Source organism: Vidua macroura, chromosome 11 (assembly GCF_024509145.1).
Source record: "Vidua macroura isolate BioBank_ID:100142 chromosome 11, ASM2450914v1, whole genome shotgun sequence".
In the NCBI taxonomy this organism is placed as follows: domain Eukaryota; kingdom Metazoa; phylum Chordata; class Aves; order Passeriformes; family Viduidae; genus Vidua; species Vidua macroura.
The window spans coordinates 714316-738466 of NC_071581.1; the positions used below are offsets into that span (position 1 = coordinate 714316).

General features: G+C 41.1%; 1 protein-coding gene and 1 pseudogene across 1 annotated transcript in view; both read right to left on the minus strand.

Moving 5' to 3' along the window:
* The window catches only part of LOC128812981 (hydrocephalus-inducing protein-like), an 85085-nt gene that overhangs the window by 52720 nt on the left and 8214 nt on the right, over window positions 1-24151 (minus strand). The gene's annotated exons all lie outside the window — the stretch shown is intronic.
* On the minus strand, window positions 650-9026 carry LOC128812570 (hypoxanthine-guanine phosphoribosyltransferase-like; annotated as a pseudogene).

Below are 24151 nucleotides of genomic sequence, written 5' to 3' on the forward strand. Positions count from 1 at the left end.
CGGAATTCAGGAGTCCTCGCAAAGACCAATTCTCCGCGAATCCACTGGACTCGCTCGCAGAGACCAATGCTCCGCGAACAATTCGCGTGGCGAATCGCCGAGTGCAGCCGCCTGAACGCGCCGGGGCTGCGAACAACCAGCCGGGAGCGAGCTCTGGGCAGCTGAGGCCGCAGCGCCGTCACAGACGGCGGCTCGCGGTTACCCGGCAGCCGCGGCACCCGATTGTGAGGCCGGGCCGGGGCCGGGACGCTGCGGCCGGGCGGGCCTCGGTCCCCGCTCCATCCCGCCTCGGTGCCCCCTCGAGCCGCCCTCGGTCTGCCTGTTCCAGCCCTGGTGCCCCCGCGGTCCCCGGGCACAGCGGCAGCAATTCGCTCCCGGGCCCGGAACGGGACGGCCCCGGCGGCAGCGCTCGATATCGCCGGAGCCTCGGCCCCAGCTCCAGGCTGCTCCACATCGGGAAAAGCCCGGCTCTGAACAGATCCTGTTCAGCGCATCGCCCCATGGCAATCTGCCAGCTGCAGCTCCCGGGCGCTGACATTTAGCTTCTCGTTCTTCTTAGGGACACACAAGTAGCAGAAGTCATTTCCTGGTGTCATGGTTTATCACCTAATCTGCAGCCAGGAATCAGTGCTCCAGAAGACTGACGTTATTACATCCTGTATTTTTCTTTGGCATTCTCTTTCACAATACAGATGTGCTAAAAGAAAAATGTACAGTATTTATCAACATCCATCTTCAAATGAAATGCAAGACTGATTTTCAGTTGTATTCCTAGCACTGTAATAAAAACACACTAGAACCAGAATTGTTGCAAGTTTCCCGCTTACAGTAAACTTGATATTTCAATATTCTTTCCAAGTTTGTAATATATATGATTTCTTAGGTTTTAGGTTTTACATTTTTCAGATTCTGTGCTGCTTTAGTGTGTGGGTCTGGGCTTCATATTAGGGGATGGTGAGCTCTCTGCACAGAGCAGGCAGACAAAACAATTCCTTCTCTAGCTGGGGACCAAGGGCAACTGATCCAAATCCCAGGCCAAGAGCATAAACAACGTGGACTGAGGAGAGAAAAACAAGAAGGGTGGGACTTCATGGGCTAAAGCTGGAATTGGACAATTAACTCCAATATGCAGATGGGCCAGAACTGATCAAAGCGAGAGACCTTGTGACCGGTTGTGCGTTTTGTGACTGTTTTGGGTCTATCTTGGGTGCAGCCCTGGCTGGGCTCTTGTGCTGCCCGAGGTGGATCCATTGAGGCCTTTTAGCAAGTCCCTACTTTATTCTTTAGCTCTGTCCAGCCTCTGTTCCAGGTCAGCCTACACAAGGCATCATATAAAAACCCATATAGAAAGCCAAGTTCTTGATATTTCCTGAAGAACTTGGTTTGTTAAATTACTGCATTTGCCTTCATGCTGCTGAGCAATAGCACAGATTGTTTGTGTCTTCAGCAGAATTGGCTTGTCTTAGTAAGAAGACTTAGAAGTGAAAAACTTTCCGAGTTAACCAGAATTAAGGAAGTACATTTGACAATCCTATTCGTTTGTGATGTTTCCAAGTCTACTACTCTGTGCAGCCTAAGGAAGCTGTACTAGAATAAGGGAAGAGAGATCTTACAGACATGTTATCTGTAAGTATATGGAAAACCTTCACACGGAGCCCCTGCACAGCCACTTTAAAGACTTGGTGACAGAAGAGCAACATAGGATTGAACGAAGACAGACAAATATCCAATTAAAGTCAAATTACAAATTATTTTCTTTTCAGTTTGGGCCGCAGATTGTATGCTGCTCACCATCCTGGGGGTTCAGAATGTCCTGCAGCATGGCTGAGCCATGAGACTTGTGGAGTAGAATTATAAAAAGGTGAAGCACAAACATTTCTTATGCACCTACATTGCATTACCAAGTCGTCACCTTAAAAATGGTTTTGCTCTTTTAATGGAAGTTTATAGCTGGAATTGAAGGTTTTTTAATTGTTGAGAAGCTCTGAGTAGAAGCAAATATTCTTGCTGGGTACCTGTGGTAGGTAGGTACCTGATACCTGGCAGTGGAGGAATGTGCATGTACTTACATTTAAATCTCTGAAGTATTCATTCTAGTCAAGAGCGTATCCAACCACAAATTTATCTGGAATTTCAAAGCCTGTATCTGTAAGAAAATACAGTTCTTTTTATACTTCAGTGGTGTAAATAGCTTTTAAGTGCACAGTTGGTATTCAACACATACTTGAGCTAAGAGAAATAGGCGTCATCTCTTTCAGGGTGCTTCCTTAAGAATCCGAGCTGCAAATTGATGACAGATGGTAGAATCTAAACCATTCCCGTCAATCAGTAATATAATTAAGGTGTTAAGAGAATGATTTTTATTAACAAAATAATTGTTTAAAACCTAGTTATGAGTTAGTCCTGGGAGAGGAGAAAAGGAGTGAGATTTTACTTGAGTGAAAGGAGATGAACTTTGATTCAGTAGGACTTTTCAGTTTGGAAACAAGGCAAGTTTAATAATGCCAAATGTCAAAACAAATGCCCTCTGGGGTCAAAGCAGAGCAAAACACAATTAAGGTTTAATTCTGTTTTTGCTATCTGAATAGTTAAATTTGTATATCAAGTAACTAAATCTGCGCTCAGGAAATAAAGAAGGTGGTCATGAGGCCTCAGGATGGTGTAGCTAGTCATTAGATCACAAGCTGTTATGTAGTTTCTCCCCATTTCTCTTGGCCTTCATGAAACTTATGTGCCATTTGTCAGATGTGCTGCCTGAAGTGAAATTACAAGACTGTGCTTTGGAAAATACAGGAAAAAAATACTAGAAAAACATGATACTTACAGTCTGGTCTGTAACCTGGACTCTGACGTGTCCTTTTAACGAGCAGGCTGTAAGGCAGAGCAGAGAAGGTTGGTTTTTAAAATATGTCTCGCTCGAAGTTGTAAACTTCCATTCTGCCATGTCTCCCCATTAAGATTCTAAAATCATGCACTTAAATTAAAACAGTGAGATTATTGCACAGAAAGAAGTAGTGTTCAGCCTCATAGTGGAGGGAGAAGCAAAGGCTCTGATCTAGGTTCATTCTTTATGTCCAAGTGGCTCGACTTTGTATTCAGTTCCCTTCAATCCTGTGTCTCTGATCTTTCCCCTTCCATGCAGCAATGTCTCAGGACACTAGAATAGCACAGAGGGGGAAGCATGTCCAAGTGGCTGGTAATGATTTTAGTGGGGTGGGAGGGAGGGAGGGAGGGAGGGAGAAAAGGACAATTTCTTCTGCAAAATCATTTCTATTCTTGGTTTGCCTGTGCACTTCAGAAGAAATTGAGAACCTCCTGGACAGTCACTAGAAGGACTGTCTGAATAACTGATGCTTAATTCAACTGTTTTTATAAAGCATTGCGGTTACTTGACAGAAGCAGGGATATTCCACAAAATTCCTTTTAGAGATCGACTAAAAGCAGATCTAAAATGCTACATGAAGTCATCTTCCAAGTGCTGTCAGACTCTTAGATTCTGGAAACTTCTACGGTATATTAAGAAATATTCTGAGTGTTGTCATTCTAGTATTGAGAGAACTGGAGGTGGTGTTAGAAAACCTATGGAAAGAGATTAATTTCCTTCAAACATAAAGTAAGAAACAGAATCCATGAGACTTTATGGACTACACGGAAAGAACCGTAAAACCTTTTTTTATTAATTTGAGCGTTGAAGATGGTAGTGCACAGGTAAATTTCCCAGTTTAAAAAACACTTAATTTTTCAGCAGCTAGATAAGGATTACTTCCTGCATTTGCTTCCTCCCCCCCAAACTTCAAGCCAAACAAGCACCTGTCAGCATACATTGACTATTCACTCAAATGAGTTGAATATGTTAGTTAGTGGCTATATCCTTGTACCTTACAACTTTTACCATCCTTGGTTTCTTGTCTTTTATTTTTGAAAGCAGTGCTTTCATTGTTCTCCCAGTCTCAATAATGTCCTGAAAGAGATAAAAAAAAAAAAAATTATCCTTCAAGTCTGAAAGGAAAACCAGACTGTCAGTGGATTAAATTAGAGCATGACAACCTGGCAGCCCAGTAACATAATTAATTATTATTTTATATGTCATATGTATTAATTTGAAAAGAAGGGAGAAAAAAATCCATGTCATTCCACCCCTCGTTCAGTCATTACTTACCTCTACTACTAACACATTCTGGAAGAGATTACATAGGGAAAGAAGGAAAGAAAAGAAAATACTTAAATGCCAATTTTCAGCACATTATACAGACAAGAAAAGCACACTAAAACCCTCAGTTACAAGGAAGTTGCACTGATTTTCAGAGGAGATTGTCATTTTTACTACTGACTTTACTTTGGCGCTTTCCGAAGAGCCTTTCTGTAAGTATTTATGAAAGCTTAAAATGTGGTGATAAATGCAGCTATGTCAGATGTAGATATTGCTCTATGTAAAGCACTTGTATTCTAGAGCCACACTGAATGAGTCAGTTTAGGATGGTTCACTTCTGGGCATTCTGAGATTAAATGGGGAATAGGATCTTTGGGAGCAGCCATTACTGATCACTTCAAGTTTCCACTGAGATCAGTGGGAATTATTCACTGTTTCAAAGCCCAACATTTTAAATCAGTGTTAAGTGGCTGGAAGTATGCAGTATCAAAATCTTAATAAAGATGGATTTCCTGGAAAATACACAAGACCAGTTGTTTCCCTTTAAAAGGTGAAGATGCTAATTCATACCTTCCCATTTAGTGCAGACAGTTCCTCTCCAACAAAACTGATTTTTTTCTGCAGGTGAATCATTCTAGAAGGAGAAAGAAGAGATGGAAGTCACATAAACATGCCCAAAAGTGTTATCCTGTATTTGTTTGAAAGGTGTGCTGCTCTTGCTTTTTGCAAGAGGAGGGAGTATGAGATCTGCCCCTGGCTTTGTCCTGTTGAGTGTTCTGCTATATGTTTGTTCCAGTGAATGTGTAATATCCACCCTTTGGGGAAGATCAGTAAATCAGTTCCTTTTTAGTATGTAATTTGAACAGGATGTATGCATCAACTCAATTTTTATATACATAAACTCAAACTACCAGTATTTAGAATGCCAGTCTATGGAGAGAGTCAATTTTCCAAAGAAAAGAAAGTTGCTTACACAGTAGCTTTTTATTCTGACAAAATCCACGGTAACAGGCACAGATTTATCACCATTTTGATTTAGTGCTTTTACATGGTCCAGCAAATCAGCAAAGAATTTATAGCCTCCTTTAAGGACACATAGTGCAACAATGTGATGACTTCCCATGTCCTGCATGATATCTCTAGCCAAATGTTCTGTCCTGTGAGAAAAAAAAAAAAAAAAAATAGAAGGAATTCTGGAAAGTGTTCTGTATATCTAGTTGTTTGTCCATATATTAAGCAATGTTCAAGTAAAAATTGTAAAAATTTTCATCTTGCTGTTATGTTTTTATAGCTAGCAAATTGTGACCACAGCAAGTCATAGGAAAGTTAGTTACATATTTGCGCAGCACAAGCTGATTTAACCCATAAACCTTAATATTGCGGGATAGGTAGTTTTAAAGATACTTGAGGGAACATGGAAGCTTAACTGGGCTTGTGGAGGAATCCTCTCCATAAACTCCCTCTTGCACTAGACTTTAGGACAGAAGTGTTAGGCTGCAGGGTTTCCATGTTTCTCATGGGCTGCACAGGGCAAGGACCTCAGTCTTTTCATTTGGAGGGACAAAAATTGGCACCACTGTCCCTAATCTTTTCTGTTTACCCTCATACCTGTCCAGGATGAGTCCATGAGGAATGAAGACTCTTTCTAAATCTTCTTCATAATGCTTTGGAATGCAAAACAGATTTTTGTTGTAGCCGCTTTCCTCATCTCTTATCTGCAAGGGAAAGGGAAGTAAGTCTAAAACTAGCAACAAAGCCGTACAAGGAAAAGCTTCCAGTCTCTGATAGTGTGAAGAAAAAATTCCTCCACCCCAATAATATGTCAAAATAAAACTATTTCTGAGAGTTTTTGATCTTTCTGCTAGAACTGTTCACAATCTGATAACTCAGGAGCTGGTGGCTGAGTTGTGAATGGAGTTGTGAATGGATAAACAAGTACTTTGCCCCAGTCATTATGAAATAAATTATTGGCCATCATCAACTCCTTTAAAAAGCCACCCAAAGCAATAACAACCCCCCCTCTTGTTCCATTTGCTGTTCTGCAGAGCTCAGTAGCTTGCTCATGTGGTAGATAAGTGAAAATTAAAATGTAAGTCAAGGAGATTGAGATTACAGGTCAGCATGTGACTTTGAGGTGCTGCTCTACCTTGATCATCATTTTCCACTGTGTAAAAGAGAAAGCTCTGCCTCCTAAGAGTGAATTCACAGCTGAACTTTTGACATTCCAACCATTAGCTGTCTCAGAGGACAAGGGAGATGGCTCACCCCAAAGGAGAAGCTTTGGGATGGCAGTGGGAGGAGGGGAAGCTGCAGAGGGTGCCCACAGGTGGGAAGCAGTTATGCTGTTTGCCCTGGAGCAGTGTTCTTCATCATGGCTGGGGACTGGCCAGGGCTACATCCCACAGATCTGGACCTTAACCCTTTTGCCTCCAGGATTTTGGGTTACAGTTCTTTATTCAACATGCTGGTTTCAGGCTGTTGCACCCAGAGATGTCTGCATGTCTAGAAGAGCCATAATCTCCATTTGGGTTTCTCTTCTGGCCCCAGACAGATTGGTGTCTTTGGATTCTACCTCCCTTCAAGACCTTGATGGATGCTTTGTTCATTTATTAAGTGGTGGTACAAAACCAGGCAAGGCAACATATAAGGAAGTAGAAAGAATTGTGAGTAAGATTAATATATAAGTTCTAGAAATAAATTAGGAAAACACCCTCAAATTCATGAGATTTTGTCACACCTGATACTGCCCTGCTGTTGTTAAAAATACAGAATTAACTGAAAGAAAAATTCAGAGCTGGCTCAAAGCTTCAACGGTGAAAAATAGGTTATGTACATACCAGTTACCTTCCACAGAACTCAGTAAAGCATCTTGCTAAAAGCTCAGAGCTGTGGATTCGGCAGTAATAGCATAAAGTATTGCTAACCACAAGTTAACACCTGCAAACTCTTTAGACAGATGAATTGTTTTTAATTCTCCTTTTCTTTGGCATAGGAGAGATAAGTGCTTAGGAAGAAAAGAAAATGGACTGTATGAAACAGTAGTAGGTTATCACTTGCAAAACTCATGGCAGCCAAAAATGAAATAACCAATTACTGCCATTTATTTTAAATTGGCCACAAATAGCTTCCTGCATTTAAAGATAAAACTAGAGACAGGTGTTAAAGGAAATTTCAGAAAACAGATTGTAGTAGCACAAGGCAATGGATATAGAAGCTGATCCTGGCTGGACTAAGCATATTCTGCAAGTACTCAAAATTGATTGGCCCTAATGGTCCAAGACCATGCAGAATGACCTCGCAGCTGAGCCCTGGGTGGGTGGCAGCAGTTCTGTTCTGCCTGGTTTAGTTACTATTTTCTTCGTGGCTGAAGTCAGTGAAGTGAAAGCATAAGTACAGCATTGGTTTTAGATCGGGTTTGTTCCTGCCTCATTGGCTGTGGAGAGACGCTGGCAGTGACACCGGGATTGGCTGGGTCGGGCTGTGCCACAGCACCAAGAGCAGCCTTAGTGAGTGCAGAGCTGCTCATGGCTTGATGTTCGATTAACCCATCTGTACAGCTCGAATTTCTCCCTCTGGGAGGCTGCTAGTGATGAATACACAGGCAGGGTATGAGATTCTGACTTAAATAGAAGCATTGGTTAAAGACAATGATTATTTGAGACTACTGGTACACATAAACATCATTATCATTTGAAGTATCAAAAAAAAGCACCTTTAAGGATAGTCACTGACGCCAGTATAAAAAGGTGCTGTTTGTTTTGTTGTTGGGTTTTGGTTTATTTTGTCTCCAAGATTCCCATGTCTATTGCATTCTACTTAACGGCAGCTTAAAAGCAGTGATAATGCCCCCTGCAATTTGAGCAGCTTCTTTTGCCTAATTGTGATACTGATTGCAGTATTTAATGGACTTCAGCTTTACAGTCTGCTTTTGCATTTATAAATGCACAGCATTTCTTCTGCACAGCAAGTTAAAGATCAGCCTTTTGCCAAAGCTGAGCTTCCTGCTGCACTTGATTAGTGACAGCACAACTGCTTCAACTCAAGTGAGGGATGAGTTTGTCTGTGTGGATGTAACTGTGAAATAAAGGTAATCTTGAGGCATATAGGTGTGCACAGTCATTACTGCTTAAAGCTACTCCAGCAGTGCAGCTTTATAGCTGTTACTTGGTTTAACAACTCTGTTCATTGAGAATCTTGGGTACAAACAAGATCTTCTACAACAATAGCCTCTGTGTGAAGCATTTTTTAAAGCCTAATGAAAAGTTCAAAACCAGAACTTTAAGGATTGCATCCGTTTGAGCACCACATCACCACGGCAACCTGCCTTACAGGCTCATTAAAGCCTTTGCATTGTTGAATATTGCCTTGGCATATACTGAATAATACAGTGACAGCCCATAATAATAAAGCAATCTACTCAACTATCATACAAAATCATTAAATTCTTAAATAATGAGTTTATAACTTGAAGAATTAGTTGTCTCATTTAGTTTCAGTCTCATCTGTCCAATTACTGATGTAAGTTTCTGAGTTTAAGTGGGAAAAAACAACAAAACTAAGTAGAGCAATTTTGTACAGTAGAGAAATCAATAACTATTGTTCCATCAGCACAGAATGAAAGAATGTGAATATAGGTATGCTAAAGTCAAATAATGTCATGCCTTTGTAGAAAAGTGAGTCTATCCAGACGCCTCTGCTCTGAAAGCCATCTTTTCTGCTGAGCAAATATAAGAACCAAAGCCTTTCATTAGCCAGTGTTTCTAATGTTCTGCTATTTTTGCTGAAGCTGACCTTTCCCCCCCCAGCCAAAGCTCCCTTCAGGCAAATAACCAAACACAAGGACTTTATGCTTTCTTACCTGCAGTCCATGAGCCATAATCCCTCTTTGAAGGATGCTCTTGCAGAATGAGTTGGTGTTACTACTGCAGTTTGGCTTGCTCTATTTTAATCTTTCAGTCAGACCATGACTTGCTTCTAGAAGGTCAAAACTGCCATCTTTCCTGCAGGAAGCATTACTTCCTTCTGCTTATGTACTGACATCACGATCCCAGGTTCTTACCTAATCAGATTAACCAGAAATAAAATGAGTTTGAGCCTTGCTGTAACCAATGAGAATAAAGATGTGGGGAAGGAGGGAGATGCAAAAGAGAAGCTCATGAGTCAAATTAATGGGAAGGACTATGTAGAATCTGAGGTGGGGTTTTTAACTGCAAACACACATCAGATATTTGGTTGTAGCCGGTGGTAAATCAGTGGTGTATGTGTAAAAGGTAAGGTTGTATACCATTTTCTTACAGAGTGTTTACACAATCCATTGTTGTGATGAAGTCCATGTCTTTTAAAAATTCATGTTATAACTTGCTGTCAGAAAATAAAGCAGACAAAGCCCGTTTTTAAAAGGATCTTGAAGGAGAAGTCTGCAGCTGTTGAGATGTGGTGAACCCTGTCGATCATTCTTCCAGGTCATCCTTTCATAAAACGAGAGGGTGATAGTTCCAGTAACATGCTTCACATCATTTAAAATCAAATCATGCTGACATTTCCTGTAATCTGATTAATCTACAAAGCTGCACTATTATCTGGGATTAACATGAAAGCCTGAAAGTTCTAAAAATTAATCCTACTTGCAAAATGAGCTAAAACCAGCTTGCATGCAACATATTACAGGATGTTCTTACTAGATGGAGTATATTTTATTAATTCAACTAGTTTAGTGTTCTCTTGGTGAGGGAGCACAGTAGCTAATGAGAGGAGATTTTTCTTGTTTCTTTGTAGCCTCACAGTTGCTCTTCAGGTTGTGGCTGGTGACACTTGGGATAATGTAGAAAATCTGTTCCAGTGGATTAATGGGCATATCCACATCTTAAGTGAGACATTAAATACTAGTTCTCTTGGGAACTGTTAGTGCCTTGAGGCTACCTGACCCCTATTTGATGTAGTCAGCAGAACCTTCCTTCAATGAATTCCCTACTGTATTTCCTATACGCCTGTGAGCTCCATATCCTGAGAAAAGCCTTGCTTTTCTAATTCCTAGAGTAAGGTGGGCCTTTCTAGCTGACACATTTGTTGGTTGATTCTCATGTAGTTTTCCACATTTAAACAGAGTTTAGCCTAGTTTTGCTAAAATCAACAGCTTGAATGCAGCTACTTGTTTAAAGCCTCTTTCTAATCAAGGCATTAATTATTGACACTACTCTCACTTTACCATTTTCAGCAGTCAAACTGAGCACAGTGTCTGAAATTATAGTGAAAAAATAAATACTGTATGCATATCTCATGTGATCTGTAGCTCACAGCTTAGCTGTGCCCTGTTTCAAAATACCCTGTTCTTCTCTGTATGATGGACTTTTTGGTGTATTTAATCTCTGTATAGGAAAACCTTGGCTAGAGATTACTCCTTCTTGGCATTACTCCTTCTTGGATTTTTCCTTCCTGCTCTCTGAACAGGCCACTTGAAAATATTCTCACGTGGAATATATTTGCTTTGGTTCTGGATATTAGAAGGCCAGGTTTGCTGTGTAAATTTTATAACTCCCTGATTTTTTTTACTTGAGGAAGGTTTGATTCCCTATTACTCACATTTCTAGAAACTGTACATTGGAACTTGCAAATCTTTGTGTCTCCTTTAGGCACTGTGCTCTTAGATCTGACCTGAACTGAACCCAGTTCTAAAGTCCTGTTTAATTCTGTTTCAGAAAAGGGTTGTAGAAAATTCTTCTCACTGACTTACTTTTGTGTTTTGGCTGCATGGGGAATATTAGAGTGACAAATGAGCAGTGACATTATTGCTTAGAGCCCATGTTTACTCTTTCATTAAACTTTAAGCTGGTTTAAGAAGTCTCTGCCTACTCTATTTGGAAACTACTTCCCAGATCATATTGGTTCAAATGAATTTAGGCTTCTCAGTAAATTTCACAGAACCATGATAGTAATCACACACCACAATCACCTGTTTTATTGTCACATTCTGAAGAAAAAAAAATACTCACAGGTAAAATGTTCATGCTACAACAGCCGTTTGTCATTGCTGAATAATGAAAATAGAATGTAGCCAGCTGGCATCCTTGGATGGCTTCTCTGTTGTAAGTTATGCGAACATACTCCCATAGGAAAGAACAAAAAAGTTTAGGTGTATATGTATTTGTTCCATATGGGAACCCCAAGTGCATCATTTTAAAATTAAGTGTTAATTTTAAACCAAATCAGGTTTCAATCTCTTGCCCTGCTCTAGATAATAGGAATGCTGAAAGACCCACTAAGTGTAGCCCACACAAACAGACTGGAAATTAATTAGATCAGCACTGATAGCTTGGTAAAAGCAGCCAGTCCATAGAGAACAACGGTGCTCCTGGCCTTGCATCTATTCCCAGAACTACTGAATCAGTAACTCCTTTTCTCAGGACGTGATTTTGCTGTTTCCATAGCTGAGTTGTTAAACAGGTTTACATTCTATTACAGTTCGGAGTGGCCGGCCTTGAGACTGCTGCGATCATTTTAAAGGTCCTCCAGAAACACTGCATGACCGCTGATAACGCATTTAATTGAACTAAACTCATCTCCTATTAGTTCTTCGCGTCCGGAAGGCGGGCGCGGGCGGCTGGATGTGCCGTGCGGCGGCGCTTCGGTCCCGGGCGCTGCCGAGCGAGCCCGGGCTGTGCCGCGAGAGGGCAGCGCCGGCCAAGGGAGCGGCGCGGGCGGCCGAGCGCCTGCGGCTCAGCCCGGGCATCGGGGAGAGGTCCTGCGTCCCCCAGAGGGTGCTGGCACTGCCCAGGCTCCCCGGGGAATGGGCACGGCCCCGAGGCTGCCAGAGCGTTCGGACAGCGCTGCCAGGGATGCTCAGGGGGGATTGCTGGGGCAGGGACGGGAGCTGGATGATCACACGGAGAAGGGCCGTTTCCAAGGAAGGGCGTGTAGCGGCAGGACGTTAGCTCAGTTGGTTGGAACATGGCGTTAATAACGCCAAGGTTGTGGGTTTGGACCCTATATGGGTCATTCGCTTCAGAGCTGGACTTGCTGATCCTTGTGGGTCCCTTCCCACTCAGAATATTCTGCGATCCTGTGACACGGGGGAATGGATTCCTACCGACAGAGCGTAGGTGTAGATGAGATACTGGGAAGAAATTTGTGACAACGAAGCTTGGTGAGACCCTGGCACAGGGTGGCCAGAGCAGCCCTGGATCCCTGGCAGTGCCCCAGCTTGGAGCACCCCCTGGGATAGTGGAAGGGGTCCCTGCCCGTGGCCCCTTCCAACCTGAACCATTCCAGAATTCAGTGATTCTGTCATGCCTGCTGGTCCTTCCAGCTCGGACTATTCTGTGATTCTGCAAAATATTTACACCAGTTCCAAACTTGTATAATTGTGGTTTACAGGAAAACTGCTCTGATCTGTACCACTGAAGACCTGATCCATAGGCTCCAAGTTCCTAGTGCCTGCTAAAACCTTCAATTAAAACTCAGCACTTGTATTCAGTGGCTGATGGGTTATTAGACAAACTGATCAACACATTTTGCAATGGCTAGCTTTCAGTAAGCCCATGCCCATCCTAAATCTATTTTTTTTTTTTTTCTTGGACTTTGAATTCTTAGATAAGACCAGCTGCTTAATTGGTTTGCAAAAAAAAAAAAAAAAAAAAAATGTTTGGAAAAACCACACTGCACATTCCACGGTAAACAGTGCATGTTTACAATTAAAGACTAGAAGCAGTTACACAAATTTCAGTCTCCTTATGTACTGCTTTAGATGGTGTAGTTTTTTAATGTAGAAAATTTCACTAATATGAGCCTTCATACTTTCCTAATCTATTTTCTCTCTGGCCTGAGACTTTATTACTTTACTGAAATAGAAAAGTGATATAAATCTCATTCAGTATTGGAGATTTATAAATGTTGTGCATGAAAATGTTTTGCTTTTACAACTCAGCTGATAACCACAACAAACAATCAATAACCCTAGGAAACACAGACTGCTGGATGTCAGAACTGTAGAAGATTACCTGGATTTTAAATTAGAATAATTCTTGAAAATATCCTGACACCAGTTCAGAAGGAGATGAATGATACATTTTTCAAGCTCAGAAAATCTGATGGCCAGCATGGAGGAAAAGTGCAGTATTTATTAACAAAGTCTGTGAGGCCCTAACGGAAATGGTGGAGTGACTGTTTGAAGGGAAACCTTTATATACCTTTTGCTACATTTGGTTTGTAGATAGGAGAAATGTTTCCGTCTCCTGGACTGTCTTATATTAGAAAGTCATTTTGAGAGAGGATCTGATTAGGACTGGGGCAGCAGAGCAGAGACAAGGAATCAGGACTTCTGGATTTTATTCCCAGCTCAGACACACAGTTTATTTACTGTATACCCGTGGCAAATTTATTTTCCCGACTGCTCCTGCTGTACCTCTGACCTCCCTCTGTGCCTGCTTTCCCCCTCTGCCTCTTGTAATCAGCTGACCTCAGTGCTTGAGTCTTCTCTGCCCTGGGCTGCACAGTCCTTGCCAGTTTTGGGGACACGCCTTCCAAGAAGCCCCATTGCTGCCATCACTGGTGGTCAAATGCATGATTTGGTAGAAGATTGTGACCTGTTTCCTTGCACGTGAAGCTGCAGTTGTTGCAGTTCAACGCGTCTGTGAGCAAACAGGAGCTGCTCCGTGCCTGCCATGGTGTGCAGTGTGTCTGATCCCGTTCCCCCACCCCCCTACAGCTGGATGGGCTCTTTCACCTCGGGAGCAATGGGTGGTCTGGGAAGCAGCCTGCTCTGCTCTTGGGGAGCTGGACTCATCTCCACTACAGAGATGTTTAATAAAAATATTTGTTAAACAATGGCTTTATCTGAGTGTGTGATCACGGCTGTTTTATTTTAGCAACGTAACAGCAATAACAATTAAATCCATATTTCTCCTTGGATATTTATTTTCCTGAATTGATTCTCTGTGCTGTGAAAGAATTCGGTGTGAATTGCTGAGTTAAAATAGAACTGCTTGCAGTGGATTTCAGATTGCTTGTATTACCTTAGTATGATTCTTCTATTGCTTGAGACATTAAGCCAGTATAAAAATACATACCACAGAGAGTCCATGCTTTGAAATGTTCTAAAACTCTTCTTCATAATCACTATTTTTAATTCTTAACATAATTCTATTCTGCAAAGCCATGTTTGACTCTTAGTCAAAGTGCCATATTCCCATGACAGCATGTAAGAAAAATGTGGACTATGCATTTTAATAAGATTTAAAAAAGATTCCTTTTACAATACCATGCAACTACTGCATTCAAGTGAAGATAGCTCATCTCTAGATCTCAGTTTTATAAACCCATCTATTTCAGTGTTGCCAATGCCTTCTGTTGAGATGTTGAATATTGAAGAGACACTTTTGTAGGAACTGGCTTAGAAAGATTTTACTGCTGCTACTTGTGTTCCTTACAGGCCCTGGCTGTGGGACCCACCTCCAGTGCCATTGGCTGTGCAGGCTTGCCCACAATGTGAAAAGCCAATTCAGCACAGTTTCCTGTTGCAGTGTGCAGCTACGCAAACGGAGCAAAAAGGCTTTGTGAATTTGAGATGGGAGTTTCTGTTTCCTAAACCTAAAGCTGGAGTTTCTATTCTGTATTTTTACGTGCATTCATCCTTCCCCCTGGAGTTATTCCCATTGGATTTTACCTGTAATGTATTCACACTGGGCATTGTTCTATTGGTTTCACCTTATCTCTTATTTTCCCCTATAAAACCTTTGTCTGGACCCCTGATCGTGGTCACTTGTACGTGCGGCGATCGGGCAAATACAACCTACTTTAGACTGCACAACAAGTGTCCAACCTCTTGAGTCTCTTTATCCCGGTCTTGATCACGCTCTCTAAACAGCTCTGTCCGTATCAGACGAACCCACAAAGGTGTTTGTTGCCTCTCTCTCTCGCCGGCGGCTCCCAGAAGCGCCTGGCCAGCGCTCCGGGAAAGCGGACCGGGCGAAAACAAGGAAGTCGGAGAGAGAAGAAAAGAACGAAAAGCAGCAGTTTCCTAAGACAGCGGAGGGAGCAAAGAGAAAGTTTCTGTAACTGATTCTTAAGATTTCAATTCCTTTGTCAGACACAAAATATCTTTTTTCAACATAGATCACTTTTATCCCCATTAGAGATAATAAAAAGTCCTCCCTTAACTGAAATGAAGGGGTTATGCCCTGAATGCACATTTCTTTTGGAGTCCTCGGCAGCAAAATGTCCAGAAATGCAGAGCAGTGCACCCCATTTTTATCCTGCATACAATGACCCAAATTTAGGTCATTGCTTTTCTTCAGTCTTACACAACCTATATCTCAGAATGGCAGATTTTATATCTTCTTAACACATATATTTTGCTAACATAAAACTAAACATGGCTGCTTCATGGCAGTTGACAACTGTCACTGGAACAGGACAGGAAACTGGAAAGATGATGGAGTTTTCTTACTTTTGTCTTTGGATTACTCTCAAGCAAATCCTCTGGTGTTAATCAATAATAGAGATTTCTCATGAAGCCCCCTTAGGCAAATTTTTAAAAAATAAGTAATTCTGAAAAAGAGTAAGTTCTCAGTGGTGATATTTCTGAAACTGACTTACTTGTCCTTTCAAAAATACTTTGTTAGTGTTTAGAAAAGGTGCAAACCCCAGTCATCATTGTAACAAGTGTGTTTGCCCCTGCTTTCCTTCTGAAGCCACCATTTTAATCTGGTGAAGGGGCAAATTTTGTTTATGTAAAATATATAAAGGGGTACAATTTAAATTTGCTGTTACACATGGTCATATGGGAAATACAGATTTGTCCTACGTAGACCCATACATTTAACATGGGACTACATATGAAATATTTGCTAGAAGCCATCTCATTGACGTCAGTTAGGTTTTTAAGGGATTTAAGCAAATAGAGCACACCTCTCAGCATTTCTGAATTCATTAGCCTTCCACTGACAGCCTGCTCCTATGTCATATAATGGTCTTGATCTGTGGGAAAAGTAATAAAACCCAAATCTGAGTGGTTGAAAATTAGTGCAGTTCTACTGTAGTTAATCTACATATACTTTAAGATGTGTATTCACTGATAGTTAAACTTATGCAACAGACTGTTTAAAGAGTAGAATTAATTTAATTAGTTATCTAAATTTTAACCCTCAAATGATACTAATATTTAAAATCTAATAGTTAAGGCTTGTGCTTGTTTATGTCAAGTTGTTGTGCTTGAAAGAGATTTATAAAATCCACATTTTTAATTTATAAACAGTCTCGTTTCATCTAAAAATGTTTATCCCATTTTCCAGTCTGAAACACTGCTGTACTTGCACTGCTCTTGTGTGCCCCAAACTCAGCAAAATTAATTCCCTATTCACTCCGATGATGACAGCGAGTATGTTATTCAATGAGAACAAGTTGGGTTTGTTTCCAGCTCTCCTTGAGGCACCTTGGCTCAGAGCAGAGACCTTGTGTGTCACCAAAAGGGTCTTGCAGGCCTGTTAATCAGAGCCACGTAAGTTGTCACGGCACAGTGGACACAGCGACTGGCTTTCGCTCTGTTCAGCCCTTCACAAGAGCAGGTCATAATGAAGCTAAAAACCATGGTTGAATATTAATGAGGGCAATTCATTCTTCACTCCTCATCTAGTCTTTTGCACGTTTCATTTGAGTGTATGCCAAAACTGACATAAAGCTAATAACTCAGAGGGAGCCCCCTTACGTAACGCTGTGCGATGCCCTCCCGTGACATGGCAATTTACTTGTCTTTCTTTGTGCATTGCTGCTGCTGTAAACGTGCATTTCAGAAAGGGCCATGCAGCACTGACTGGGAAAATCCGACTTTGTAGAAGATGTGATGTAGCGGTAATGAAGAGAAACCAGAATGGGAGGCCGTGGGTTCAGATGCTGGCTGAAGATCACTCAGTCTGTCCACAAATCTAAAAATGCAGCACTGTGTGGTAAAGCTGGAAAACCTTTAATATTTTGGCTTTTAAGAAAAGAAGAAACTTAAAGTCATGGAAGACAGCTGTGATAATTTTGGTTATTTTTAGACATGTTAAATTTTCATTATAGCAATTTTTCTTTTAATTATCTTTTTAAACAGCTTCCATTGTAAAACATCACCCACCATGACTGGCTTTTCAAAAATGCCTTTTAATCAGTAGGGGTCCAATTTGGGAAAGCACAGAACTCTGCATTAAGGACTATCCCTCTTGAAGGCAGCTGAACCTTCAGGCCTGTGTTAAGGTTTCAGTCCAGCTTCACTCATGGTGCTGAAGAAGCTCAAATGATTGAGGCACAGAGTAAACTGGACCTGAAAACCCCTCATATGCAGCTTTGCTGCCTCTCATCTCCTAACAGGAATTGTGTGAGAGTGGCAGAAGGGAGACCTGTCCAGGTGTCATAGCCAGAAACTGGGACATTGAGAACTTCCCTTTTCCAGTTCAAAAAATTCCACAGACATGCTGCCAGTAAGAGGCTGTAGCAGCAGAGTTTTTGTATGGATAATATGGTGCATACAGTGAGTCTGCTCAGGAAAAACAAGACAAGCTCCTAAAAGAAAAATAAGTTTTGGACAGCTAGGGGGTATAATAGACCCATCACAGCTGTGTCAATGGGCTCAAAGCAAAGGCTTTGTGATTTAAAACACACAGTATGTTGTTATGTTTAACTGTATTTTTAAAAAATCCATCATCTCAAGCTGTGTTTTCTATCTGGAAGCTAGAAAAGGTTGAGGAGTTGGCTGCCAGGGACCAGCAGGGGACAACTGCTGCCTAAAGGAGCCAAGCAGGGTAACACATGGGCTGAGGTGAGTGAAACAGGTCTGGGGAGGGGACTGGGATCAACCAGGAGTTCAGATCACCTGGAAGGGTCATGGTGATGCCACAGCTCCAAGCTCAAGCTGGGAAGTCAATCCACAGATCAGGTCCAGTGCTTACCAGGCCAGCCCACAGCAACACGACAGATTCCTCCAAGTTGGGGACATGGGGACAGGTGCACGTGGACAGGGCTCTGACAAGGATGGGAGCCCAGTCCTGAGCTTGAAAGGAGCCACTGCACCCCCTGTGAGAGCAGCCATGGCCAGTGGGGCTGATGGGGCACGCAGGGGACCCAAGTGCAGCAGGTTTTCTCTCTAAAGAAGCCCTGAAGAGTCAGACTTGTAGTCAATCAGAAGAGAAAATCACAAATAAACCTTTGATAGGTTTTTAACATAATACTTGTACATGTCTGAAAGACTGAAAAAAATAGCAAAAAGTTACCAAGAGACTTACGAGGTCACACAAGATCTGTTCCAACCATAGAGGAAATAGTAATTCCCAAAAACTGGCATCTGATGACATTAACCATTCAGGTTTAGCATTGAGGCAGTGAGGTAATTAACAATCTTAATTTGTTTCTATCAAATACTTTGACAGCTCTGCATCTTCAGAAGAAGTGAGCAGATAAATGCCATGATGTAGCACGGGGCAGCTGGTTTGGATCCTTGTCCCCATATATGCTGGAAGAGCACTAGAGCATTTATTCCTGTGTAGGCATGTTCAGACAGCCCATCATCAGAAAGTTAACAGAAAGCAGATATAGCTCCCACATATGTGGAGCTACATACCTCCCAAGCATTGTCAGAGAAGTAATTTATACTTCTATGTGGACTTTTTTTTTTTCAGAAAGAAATTAAAAAGATCAACTTAATCTTTCATTTCCATGTCTTTCCCTGCTAATTTGGATCATGACAGATCTTTTATGTGTACTTTTGCATCCTGCACCTGTGTACAACAGCCTTTGAGAAGAGAGGGGGCAGGTTTCCCATAGCTCCCAGGACTTAATGGAACAGTGAAAACTTCAAAACTGAAGTAGTCCTGTAAGAGAAACTTCATGTAAGCACCTTCCTGAGAAATGGGAGATCTGCAAAAGGGAATTTCAAAAGTAGTATCTAAGAGACAGGAGTAACAATTGATATCCAACAAATAATTTATGTGGTGACCAATTTTTATGACAGTTCTAGATGTAACTTGTATGTTGCATGGCATTGTATATATTGTCATATATTGTATGGCATTGATTTTTTTATTCCCTTTCTACTGTTTTCTTCAGTGCTATTTGAAGGTAAAAAAAGGGTATTTTTTTTCCTTTTTGAATAATATATCTGGTTCCCAGATTTGCTGCCTTGATAGTAATATGTGTGTTTTATTGAACATCTCTGGATAAACTTCCTTACTTGCCATCCAAAGGGAGGACAAACCTGTCTGACAAACCTGAACTGTGATACAAGGATTGACCTAATCCCTCTTAGTCATGGCTAGGGATAACTTTGGGCCATGTTGTGATACCTTGCTGTAACTGACACTAGAGTTCCATTCCCATGTCTCATTTAAGAAGGAGTTCTTCTGCCTGTGTAACAATATGTGTGCAGGGACTCAGTGCTGGGCTTACAGGACAGACTGAAAATCCCCTCTGAGGAACAATCTATGACTGTTAATAGAGACATGACTGTGTGGCAAAGGCAGATTGAATTTCTCCCTTGTTTTAAAAGCAAAAAGAAGCAAATATTTTTTCAATGTTTACTCTGTCTTAATTTTTTAATAGGAAGCCTCTTTTTCCTTCTCTCAGATGATAGTGAGCTTCTTAAGATGGGGACTGTCTTTGGCTGGTGAGCAGATGATCTTAATGGAAGGTGATCGATCTTGTGCCATGATGATAAAACTGATGATAAAAGTGCTGCATTGGGTACAAGTCAAAGGAAGAAACTAATTGTCAAAGTATCAGGAAAAAATATGGAAGCTATTTTGTGCATATCTTTTGTTTGTTTGTTTGTTTGTTTGTTTGTTTGTTTTGTTTGTTTGTTTGTTTTGTTTCAGTGCATGTAGAAGAAGAAAATTAAGCAATATAAATTAAACAGTATTTTGTAGTGATATAAGTGTGAATGCAGTTAATTAGCACAGGGGAAATACGATCCTAAAAATAATGTTGGAAATGGAGTTTTGTTAAATAGATGAGAATGCTTTTGCTGGCTGTGTGACAAGCCCCAGTACAAGATGTCTAGTCTGTAGATTCCACCGCTGAGTAACTCATTGCCATAATTCATGTAAAACAATACAATTTTATCTTTCTCCTAATAAAATTAGGTACAAAATGAGTTTGTAGTGCAGCATTTATGCTATCCTCTCTGCCCCAAAGGTCGGTGTATTGTCTGCATTAAATGTTTGAGTCATATTTGAAAGAAGAGTAACTGGATAAAAATGTCTGGGCTGGAAGTGTTTGCTTCCCAGGAGTGTAGGAGCTTGAGTGCTTAACCATAGTTCTGCAGCAGATGGTGAGCAGCCAAGCCACTAGAATGGGATGAGAATCTCTAATGTCAACTTTGCCTTCAGGGATGAAAACCTCTATTTTTTATAGGGAGGGGTCTTTCATCTGCAGTGCAGCAATACATGTTGTTCAGCTGCATTTTAACTAAATGGTTTTATTTCCTACAGCATATGAAGTGTCTGTTTTGGGATAATAAGAACTAGCATTTTTATACATACAAGTCTGGTTCTGCTGAAATCAGTGGCAAGATGATTTGATTTCAGTGGAATCAAGGCTTAGGCAGCCCATTTCAATGTCAAATCACAATAGCAGGCATTTGTGCTTTGAGCAGTATCAGCAGTGTTCCATGCTGAATTATCAACAGCCTTCTGTATTTTTACAGCAAAATCACATCTTAGTTTCTGAGGTGGTGGGAAAAGGAATTCTGCTGGCTGGATGAAATCTGGAATGGTTTTGCTCTGAACCACTTGGGAGTCACAGGCCTGGAATGACAGGGTCAGGAGAGCAGAAACCATCCTGGTTTGGCATGAAAGAGGGGGGACAGAGATGAGGGACACGGAAAACATCAAGATGTCTGAATAAACAAATGAGCTAGACTTTAGCTGGAGTAAATCTGAAAAGATGCAACAAATTCAGTGAAACCTTCTCTGGTTTACTTCACAGACTTTCCAGGCTTTGACTGATCTATATCATACAGTGGTTCTTTTAAAGTTTATCCCATCTCTAATTATTTATCCCATCACTAATATTTGTTATATCTTAGGGTTTGACATGCACTTTTTGAGGCCTTTTAAGAACTGATTTTACCAAGAAACCACAGGATTCAGGATAATATGTTTTAGACTCTTTGGTGTCAGTGGTGGTTTTGTCTCTTTGAGGTTTGCTTTGTTCCCAAGTTGTGGGTTCAGTGGGAAAAGTCTTCATGTAGCATCTGGTTTTTCACTGCCTGTTACTTGCTGAAAAAAAACCATAGCATTTCCAAGTTGCAAATGAAAAGTGTATGCCCTGTCAGGAACCTTCCCTCATCCTTGCTAGAGTGCAGGTATGCTACCCAAATCCTCCTCAGAGCTCTCTTTTTATAAATAGTAGCCAAAGTACAAAAGGCAAGACTTAAACAAAACTGAACAAAAATATACCTTTGGATTTTAAGGTACTGTTAAATCTACAAAGTGAATTTGACAAGATTTAAAGGAGCAATGAAATATTATCTTTCAATGCAACATTTCTCTGCTCAGTTTCTTCTGAAAATATATGGTAGTGAAAGCACAATTCACTACGGAGAAAAAAAGGCTTTCTGCAAATGTTAGATACGGTTGGCTGCTCCTAGGAACCCTTCAGAGGTCCAGGCACATCAAGCTCAACGGTTTGTATATGGCCTTCATTGCAGCTTGAGGTTTTTAAAGCAGAGACACTGACCCTTCTCAGATGGACAAGAGTAACAACAGGGCACAACAGGCTTGGAAAGCAGCACTCACCTCAAAGCAGAAACTGGGCTGCTGGGTCTACAAGGGGTCTACAAGGGACGGCCACACTGAGCAAATGTTTGGCCAGTGTGTATTGAAATCTTCACAGGTACAACTCTTACAAACTCTCAATAATTCCTCACCACCAACAACCCCATGGCATCTTTTATCTTGCCTTAGACCCTTTGCCTTTCTAGAATACACCACCAAAACAACAACCTGAACCATGAAAGGAGCTCTGCAATGGAGCCACAGGATAAGACAGGAATAGCATCAAACTCCAGGCCTTCATGTTTTAACTAAAACTAACAGCAGCTGTCCCTCTAAAATAACTTTCCTTATCTGCCTGATGCTCTCTTACATTCTACAAATACTCTCTAATGCTTTAGGAACTACAAGTATGGAGTAAAGCACAACACTTTTGCCTTCAGGCAAACGTTTACAGCACAAGCACATTTTGGTCTCCTGAGTCATCACTTTTGCTTTGGGATATTGCAGGTTTGCTCGAAGCTGAGGTGCTGCTGACAGTTCTGAAGGCTTGTCGCTTTTAGAATGAGAATGCTGAAACAGAGCTGTCATTCCAATTTCACTGAAATGCCTCCTCCTTTTGAAAAACATTCAAATTAACAATGCCTCACTGGTAATCACTCTGTGATTCCCTTTTGCTCGTAGAGAAGCATCTAAAATAGAAAGTCTGCTAGGATTAATTAGTGCAGATGTTAATATGCCCTACATCCTTGCCAAAAATCATAAATGATTACCAAAAAGAATGCAGAAAAGTCCCTCTTGGTGATTCCCAAGGCACTTGGTAACATTAAATACCACATTTTACCACAGACACTATTCAGAGCCAAGTCAGATGAGACCTCATTTCTTGAGAATCATCCCCAAAACTGGAGGGAGATCAGGGCTGATACAGCTGTCATCATCAGAAAGCAGCTTTTTCTTTTAATGGGAGAAGGAATAAGCATTACACCTATTTTAGAAAGGCTTGAACTGGAAGAGATCTACCCGGGGAAAGGAGGTCAGAAGACACAGGGTGCAATCTCTGCCATTACTGTGGACAGAGGTAACAACATATGTCGAGGAGACACCAAGCATCTGGTGTGCCCCTACTCTGTGCAAGAATTCCATAAAGAAACCAACAGAACGTTCTTCCATCATCCTCATGGCATGTTCTCCTGCTGCTGGATTCATACCCATGCACAGCTGTCACTCTGAGTGTGGACCCTTTTCTAGATCACTCAAACACAACCGTGGCTATGAGGGCTACGTGTGAAAAATAAAACACGACAGCTTGTTTCGGTTACAGGGAGTACACCCGTGCACAGACATGCTCCACAGTCACAACAAAGATGTCACTTTTATAAAGAGACACAGTATATCCAGTCAGGTGCAGTGTTATTCAAACAAGCACCATATGCTGTAGCCCCATGATGCCCTTTAAAAATAGCAAGAACTTTAAAAATGAGAGTACTGATCTGGAGCAGAGGCTTTTTAGACTCCTTTCAGAGAATATTCTTCGATATGGAGCACAGCTATGAAGTACAGATGCTAGAGCAGAACTACTGAAGCAGCAAAGGTTTTCAAACAGCAAAATTCTCATTCAGTTGTTGCTTGTAACAAAATATATCGAAAGATTACAACTTGTTTCAAGGCAGAGATGGGGCAGGAAGGGAACTGAGACAAATCCCCTAAGAAGATCTCATCACTGAAACCGTAGTTGAAACTAAACTGGCCATTACCTTCAAATTTTAGCTGTTTGAGAAGAGAAAAAATTTTGTCTTTAGATAAAAATACTTATATCTTCTTAAGATCCAGTTTTAATAGGAATTCAGAAAATTTGATTAGCTTTTGACATGACTGAGTCTGCAAATAACTAAGATAGAATTGACATGTATTAACTCAGGATTTATTTCCAAAATTTTCAACCTACTTAGGCAATAAAATGCAAGTTTGCAGTGAATATAGATGTTTAATATCAATAGTAGAATAGGAGGCAGGACAAAATGCTGCTTATATGCCATAAGAGATACCAAGGAGTCCATAACCACTTATGAAAGCTTTATTATATACATCAACTATTTGAGATTTATCACAACCTGTCAGGTGAAACAGATATTTCTCCTGAGCAATCAGACTAAGTCCCATATCCAGAATCATAATTCTAATTTAATCTGCACCTCATTAATGCACAGAGTTTTAAGAAGCAAAGCTTACTGTAAACAGGACTCTGTTAACGCAAGATCAAAAGCTG